The 8,308-nt window shown below is 41.0% G+C and overlaps 1 long non-coding RNA gene across 1 annotated transcript in view; it reads right to left on the bottom strand.

The window, feature by feature from the left end:
* Window positions 1-7,896, bottom strand: part of LOC135520489 (uncharacterized) — a 37,594-nt gene extending 29,698 nt beyond the window's left edge. The window contains exon 1 of the long non-coding RNA XR_010452392.1: window positions 7,748-7,896. This is a non-coding gene — a long non-coding RNA (uncharacterized LOC135520489). The remainder of the gene's footprint in view (window positions 1-7,747) is intronic.
* Window positions 7,897-8,308: the final 412 nt, after the last annotated feature.

Below are 8,308 nucleotides of genomic sequence, written 5' to 3' on the forward strand. Positions count from 1 at the left end.
GTTTCTACAGATGGTAAATTGAAAAACATTTTTTTTGCTGAAAGTATTATTATATTATTGATTGATTGCAGATCTGGGAAGGTTGTATCCCCCATATAAATTACAATATATTGGCTGCAAACATTTTGTATGATCATTTATTTACAAAAATGCAAAGTTTGGAATCCGTCGTCGTTTTGGGTATCAGTTCATAAACCATGTGCCATGGAATCGGTACCTCAAAAATCTCTTCTCAACTATCTTGCAATCTATGCGGCATGGCTGTCCATTCTTTGGTCCTTAAATGAAACTGGTATACGTTTTTTATTCATCACAATTTTCTTGAACCAATTATGGTCTTTAATGCAGGGCCTGACAGTTTCTTACTTTTCCCCCTTCTACTCTCCTCTTCCATTTTTGTGGTAATGCTGGTTGTAATTTTGGATATTTTTGTTAGCTGAATGTATGACATAACTCCACCAGTCATATTTAAGATATCATTTACGAAGATTGTCTTTTTTTCTCCAAAAAATAATGTTTTTATCAATTAGTATATTTGATTTTAACAACAATATTTGTTTTATTAGTTGTTCTGTCTTTTCCAGTGGATTAAATTGAAATTACAACCAACATTCTATGGCTTGTTTTAAAATTGCGATATTTGGGAGATGATTTCCTTTTCCAATAACTGAAAGTGAGAGGTTATCTGAAAAAACTGAGAAATACCTTTCTCGAATTTAGGGTGGGACATTCTTACTAATTTTCCTAGAGAACCACTCGGATTTAAGTCAAATTTTTGTATGACTGAATCAAATCCAATCAAATTGTATTGGTCACATATAGATGGTTAGCAGATGGACTTCTTAAGGCTCGGTGGGATGCTAGCGCCCCATCTTGACAACATCCGGTGAAATTGCAGAGTGCGAAATTCAAAATACAAAAATCGTAATATTTAACATTCATGAAAATACAAGTGTCGTACATAATTTAAAAGCTTAACTTCTTGTTAATCAAGCCGCAGATTTCAAAAAGGCTTAACGGCAAAAGCATACCATGCAATTATCTGAGGACAGCGCCCCACATACAAAATCATTAAAAACATTTTCAAACCAGCAGAGGCGTCACAAATGTCAGAAATAGCAATTGTTTTGTTTGATAAGTCCTTCTTTATATCCCAAAATAGCCAGTTTAGTTGGAGCGTTTGATTCAGTAATCCACCCATTCCAGTAACAACTGGAACATACAGGCAAAGCAATCCCAAAAGTTACAAATAAACTTCGTCCAAACAAGTCATATGTAAATGTAAATAAACAATCAACTTTAAGACAGAGAATAGTATATTCAATACCGGAGATAAATAACGAAGTGCACACCCTGATCCACGCGCGTCATAAGACTATAGTCCAAATGAGAGCCACCTTGAAAAACTACAAATTCAAGCAAATTTTTCAAAAAAAAGCCGGAAACCCTTTCTAAATTCTGTTGACATCTAGTGGAAGCCATAAGAACTGCAATCTGGAAGGATTTCCTTAGACAACTGAATATCCCATAGACAAGTGTTTGAATGGGTGGTGGGTGACCTGTCAAGGGAATTTACTGTATTACTAAACATTGAGAGAGCAAACCACACACAAGTCCGAGTTATATTATAAAGTCTATCTTTAATTATATGAGCTTCACCATAACCCTTTTTGACTCTCAGATCAATTCAGTGTCTATAAATGATTTCTTAGAGTGCTTACAAAACCATTCTTAGTATCATTTATAGCCAAGACACACCCATCTCAACTCACATCACGAAACACAGATCTCAGGAACAGCTCACAAAGAACATTTTACTTGAAAGAGGAGTATCCCATAGCTAGATAGCATTAGCTATAAATGTGTCCCTTTTGGAGAATCAGAACAGTAATTACATACTCAATATTTAAAATAAAATAAAAAATAAAATCCCTTCAATGTCAAATACCTTAGCTTATATTTAAGCTTTCTCCTTCTGAAACTAAGGTTACAACCTTTATTCTACAAGACAAACTTGCACAGGTTTAATCACACAGAATGATCCATTGTTGATAAAATAAAAACATAACATAGAAATGCTCCCTAAGTTACATGACAACCACTATCTAAACACAGGCCTCATCACAACATATAGGACAGGCACCCCTCTAAGTCCTCATGCTCAGAGATGTAGTCAGGAATAGAGAATGGGTCAGGGAAATCATTCATATTCCAAATCATAATTAACAACCCAACTATTTATCCAACCAAAATTTTGAATGACATTCCTCAGTGATTCAAATTGGTCTTATCACTTAAAGTAAAAAACTCAATTTAACACACATCAATATTAGCAGAATTTACATTAATATTAACATTCAGTATAATTATCCCATAATTCTACCAATAACGTTTTAATCATGATTATAATACAGATCAGTATCTCAATGCATTCTTAATCTAAATTACTATAATTGTACATGGTGTAGACCTCTACAATCAACCTGATACCTCAAAAGTCTAAAACAATTTTATTGGCACAGTTGACCAACCCCCATCTCAGGCACTGATTCTTCTGGCTTCCTTTTCCTTCTTCTTCAAATAGCTTTACAGTTCAAAGTGGATGGCCAATGATAATGTCCCAATTTCAATGTCTCATCTTTACACCATCACCTTTACCACCCTTTATGTCTTTTCCATTTGTCAACCAATATACCAGCAACATAAAAAAAGTTTAGAACAGATCTCTCTCCATGCTTACTCCACGTGAACTCCTCTCACACTTCCGAGAGAAATATAGGAGAAAAGCAGTTGATAGCTTAGATCGGATACTGTACACCGATTTCTGGCTTGGTTCCTTTCTCCGGGTAGAAGTGGTTTGGAAGGGCCTTATTCAACACCTTTGTCACTCTTCTTCAGCCAGTTAGAGGGGGTTTTGAGGTACACACACTATTCGGTCCAATTATCTCTTCCATAAATGAAGATACCGTGTGATGCCACTTTTCATGATAACCTCAGTGGTTAGAGTAGAGAAATTGATGTTGACACTTCTCCTCACAAAAGGAGACAGGCAGAGGCATAGTTACCTGCTCTCTGAGTGGGAGGCCTGAAGCCCCTACAGTTTTGACTATTTCATTAGACATGGGAGGTTTTATCATAGCCTTGCAGTTAATGACAGACATAGCAGCCCCATGAGCAACAAGAAATATTAATGACTCACCATTGACACAAGCCTCCACTGTTGGCTCTATTCTCGGAAGGGTGTGACACTTTTAAAACAAATGCTCTGAGGATTTTAGCACAACTGTCCCTGTCTTCTCATCATGTCAATACTCCTCCTCCTGTCCCTGTCCTGGATTGTACAGGGTCGTCTGTGCCGGCGGCCCCGGCAGGGACCTCCTGTGTAAACTTGGCATCAACATAACATGTGGCCGAACCGGTTTAACTGCATGTGCTCCTTTTCCTCCTCTTCTTGCCCCCTCCTCTCGGGTCCCTCTTCTCGGGCCACCCCTGCCTTTGTTCCTCTGTGGATTCGTTGGCTCAGAGCAGTCAGCAGCAAAATCACCCGGCTTCCCACAGTTGTAGCACCAGCGCACTCCACCCCCTCGTCCTGTCCTTGCTGGGGCTGCTCCCTGGTAAAACGTCATCTGAGCAGCCTGTAGTTTCTGTGTCTTTACTTTTTCTTCCTTTATTTTTTCTTCCTTCTGAGTACTTTGTTGTCTCTCAGCATGCTTGCAGTGCTGTACCACCATTGCTAATGGCTCAGTCTCCAAACTGATGCAGGTCCTCACAGCTTTCTCCGGGCCTGGTGTCAGACCCCTCACCAGGGCGCCTTTCAGCAGATCCCCATATGCATGTTCGTTTGGTCTGATACCACTGTGTAGCCTGAAACAGGTGTCAAGTCTCTTTCTGAAAGCATCAATGCCCTCATCTTTCTTCATAGTGCATTCTCTGATAGCAGTCCAGTCACTCTTAGTTGGATACATCTCCACAATCCTGGCCAGCAGCGCCGTTATCTGGTCCTGATATGCGCCGTTCTCAGCCCACAGGTAGTTGCAATCAAACTGTCCCTGTACATCCGCCCACCTGCGTCCCAGTTTCTTTTTTACAGATATGGGCAATCTCAGCAGCAGATGGTTTGTACTGACCCACCAATACCCTCATCTCTGCTGAATATTTCACAGCGTCCTTACTTGGATCTGGTAGGTCCTCTACAATGTCTTTGATTTCATCATGTCCCCACATCCTCTGGACATACACAATGGGGTTCCATGCTGCGGCTGCAGCAGCATTAGCATCATCAGTTCGAGGCTGAGTGTTAGGACAGGCCATCAGAGGATATTGATGATACATGTCTGATGCTGGGTCGTATGGGAAGAGGGTAGAGACACGCCTCTCCGTCCTGGCCCGTAGACGGTCCTTCAGTCAGCTGGGGTGCCCCTCCGTCCTCACTTTCCTCACTGGAGCTGAGTGGAGGAGCCTTGAGAAAAGGATTGTTGATTTCTTTTCCCTTCTGGCGTGCTCCCCCCACTGCGCCTCCAGTGAGACTGGCCGGAGTCACTCCAGGCCCTGTCAGGACTTCAGCCAGGCTCCGTGCCAGACAATCAATCACCGTGGTGTTGGGAGAGACAGGGGGTGGGGCTGCAGGTTGTAGTGGTCTTGCATCCAACGGATCAGCAGGAGGCGCTTGAGGAGGAGGGAGGTCCGGCAACACTGGGTAGAGTTTGAGGAGTACAGTAGGGAGGGGGACAGTCTCTGACATCATCATCCTTCCAATTCCCTCTCACTGTTTCATCTTTCCCCTTCTTTTCTCCTTCCTCAGTCTGAACTACCATATTCTGACAGGGTTTTCCCCAAAATGTGTCCTGTCTTTTCTTCCGTTTGTCAGCTTCCCATTTCCTGAATTTCACCCAGTCAATTTGATCCTTTTTTCCTAGTTTACCTTCTTTCTCTACCAATCTCTGTCTTATCTCGTCTAACAGCGTCACACTTAGTGTCCCTGTCAAAGGAAAACCACCCTTTGTATGCCATAGAAGTACCTGTTCCAGAATATCCCTACCCCATTTATCTACCATAACCTTCAAGGCTCCAGTAGGAGGGTCCGGAATGCCTGGTTCTTTGCACTCGCGCGCTCCCATGGCTCCTTAGTCTCACACACACACAATCTCACTCTCACTCTCAGACACAGGGAGAGAAAAACAGTTACAGCAGGAATTCCTTAAGTACTTCACACAGAATTTTACTGATCACCCACACAAGATTGGTCAGATGTCCACACAGAACATCAGAACATAAAAAGGTAACCCACACAGAGTCAACCTACCACGCCCACACAGAACGCTCCTACAAAGCAAAATACTCACACTGAGTAACCCAGGGCATACCTGGCTAGCACATTTAAAATGATTGGAATTCACCACCTCTGAGGGTCACTTAGACAATCACACAGAATGATGTCCTTCTTCCAATAGGGCTTCACCAAGCTCTAACTTCATGTGTGGTTTGCTCACCTCACCTCTTTAAAAAAAATGTTTTTACTATGTTCGGGATGTGGTATCCACTCGGCTCGCTGCCTCTCCGATCTTAGGTTGGTCTATCTGCTCCGTTCCCGAAGTGTGGTCTCCCTGAGATATCGAGTTTGAGGGATCCCTTGTGCACGATTACCTAGGTAGTCAGGAGCGGTCACCGAGTGAAGATTCACATCCAATCCCCGTCGCCAAATGTCGTGGAAATTTCCTTAATTACCAAATCACACACCAGTCAGAGTTATGCTTAATCTTCACCTTTAATAATGATTAAACTTTTGCAATAGCATTTTGACTTTCAACAGTTCAGTATCTCTAATGAAAAGTTGAGAGTGGTCAACATAATGGCAACTGGGATCCTTTATAGCAATGATCCACTCCCCCCTAGACGACATGACAAACCACAGGTCTTAGGAACTTACACAAAGAAAGACTTTACTTCAGAAAGGAATATCCCCTAGCCAGACAGAATTGGCTATAAATTATCGTTCAGTTTGGTCTCCTAAACAAAGCTCTTATCTCGTCCTTGGTACAAAATGGTACCAAGACATTACCCCCACCCAATTCTGGACAAGCTCACGGAGAGGAAAGTGAGCCTCTAGGTCAAGATAAGGGCAACAAGAGAGGGAACATAGAATGGTTCCAGACACTGCCATCCTCCTCTCCCCGATGGGAAAAGTAGGGAGTGACTGGCACACAGACACAGTGGAGCCAAGAGATAATTTGTTCTCCATCAATCATCCCTTCACATGGTTTAAAAGATATGTTTACACATGATGCCACCTTGACCTCTCCCCTCTCTGCGGCCCAAACAACTTAGTCCTGACAGAGAACAGATAACTGCAAATGGCCACCACTATAGTACAACAAAATACATTCTCATGAGAAATAACTCATAAGCATATCATGAAAATAAAACATCTTATCTATGTTACCCAACTAATTCTGATTAATCCCCAACAGACCCTACCATTGATTATGCTGTTATTAATTTGCTTCCGTGCCATTGTACTTATGCTCACTGTATAGCTGAATATTGAGGCTTCTTTGCAGCCCCGCGTTTGTGAGAAAAGGTGAGAAAGAGTCTGTTTTTCTCTGAAACAAGGGCAGACACATGCAGGTTTTGACATAGAAGATCACACCACAGGGTGTGATCTTGGGTATATAAGATCCTGTCTTTCTTTTGTTCGGGGCAGAACTCAGGAGAGACATCAGTTGTATGTCTGATGTTTGATCTTTGACTTCTGTCTACAGCTGTATTTTGATGAAAATGTGTATGATTTCTAAGTACACATTTTGAGTGTTCCTTATTTGTTAAGTAAATAACGGAGCCCAGGAAAGTGGAACCAACATTTGGGGAGCTAGCCAGGAAGGAGTGAGTGCAACGATACTGAACGGAACCTGAACCCCCTTCTCTGATCTCCAAATTGTAATGTAAGCAGACACCTGTTATATCGAAGTCTGTAATTTAAAAGAAGTGGATGTTCAGTGTTTTGCTGATATGTAAAGGCACCGCCTCCCTCTTGTAATTATAAAAACAAAGGAACCTAAAATGTGCATGTATAAGTCAATGAATGTGTGGTAAATGTTGTATATCAATGTGTGTTATATATGTATTAAGAACAGTAGCTCGCCTTCTAGCGTGTTGGGGGTTGTCGTGACTTTACTAACTGAAGACTGATAGTTTTTTCAAAGATTCTCTGTAATTAGTTACTGCGCGATCAACTGATTAATCATGTGACTAATTAACTAGGAAGTCGGGGTACCAAGGAAATTCTAATCAGATTACAAAGTTATAATTTCCTAAAATAACTTTTCAGATATTTTATCTGATCAATTAGTCTTCAAATTAATGAATTATTTACTGCACCTCACGTTAGTGTCATTCCAAACGTCGTAAATTGTTGGTTATCTGCACAAACCCAGACTTCATTATGAGTCAACCATAGATCAATTGTCCCTGTTATGGCTGCTGTCTCTGTACATGGATCAACATCAGGGGAAATTTCAGAGTGACAACTAAAAATAGAGTTTCGTAACATTGAACATTCTTGAAAATGCAAGTGTCTTACACCCTTCAAAAGATTAGAAACTTGGTAATCAAACTACGTTTTCCAATTTAAAATAACTATTACAGAGAACAAATCCCATGCTTTTGTTTGAGAAGAGCAATCAAAAACAGAAACATTTTCTGCCATGACAGGTTTTACACATTTACATCTGAAGATAAAATTATGACTTACATTCTGATATCTTGCTCTTATTTCTCTTCCTGAGTATCCCATTGATCAAATAAAGTGCCGTTTTCTTTGATAAAATCCATTTTTATAGCCTATATCTAAACATTTTGTAAACTATTTGTGCCGTGAATTGCGTCTCTGTCATTTTTTTACGGAGCATTCGGCGTGATTCGCCCCTGTAAACAATTGTTTACATAGCCATGGTGGGTGTCAGTGCATTCCTATGGATGTTTGCAACACAGTCAAACAAAGTTGTTTTTTTTGAGGGGAGAATTGACCGAAGTTAGCTGATTTGAAGACAACGATAAATGACTACCTGAAGCACCAATAATTTTAGCGAAGCTTCATTGATTGACTATAGTTCTGCCCAATGACCACTGATCTTCTTGAAATCTAGCTGGGTAGATAGCGAATGAGCTGAGGTAAAAGCCAGTATGTAATGGTTTGGGGTTGGACCACAATTCCTTGGTTGTAATCGCACATGCAGGGAACTCCATTTTCGCCTTGACGATCAGAGGGTTTGCTGTAAACGCTATTTACCGCAGCTGTATTTCGGAAAGTTGT

Source organism: Oncorhynchus masou, chromosome 29, assembly GCF_036934945.1.
Source record: "Oncorhynchus masou masou isolate Uvic2021 chromosome 29, UVic_Omas_1.1, whole genome shotgun sequence".
Lineage (NCBI taxonomy): Eukaryota > Metazoa > Chordata > Actinopteri > Salmoniformes > Salmonidae > Oncorhynchus > Oncorhynchus masou.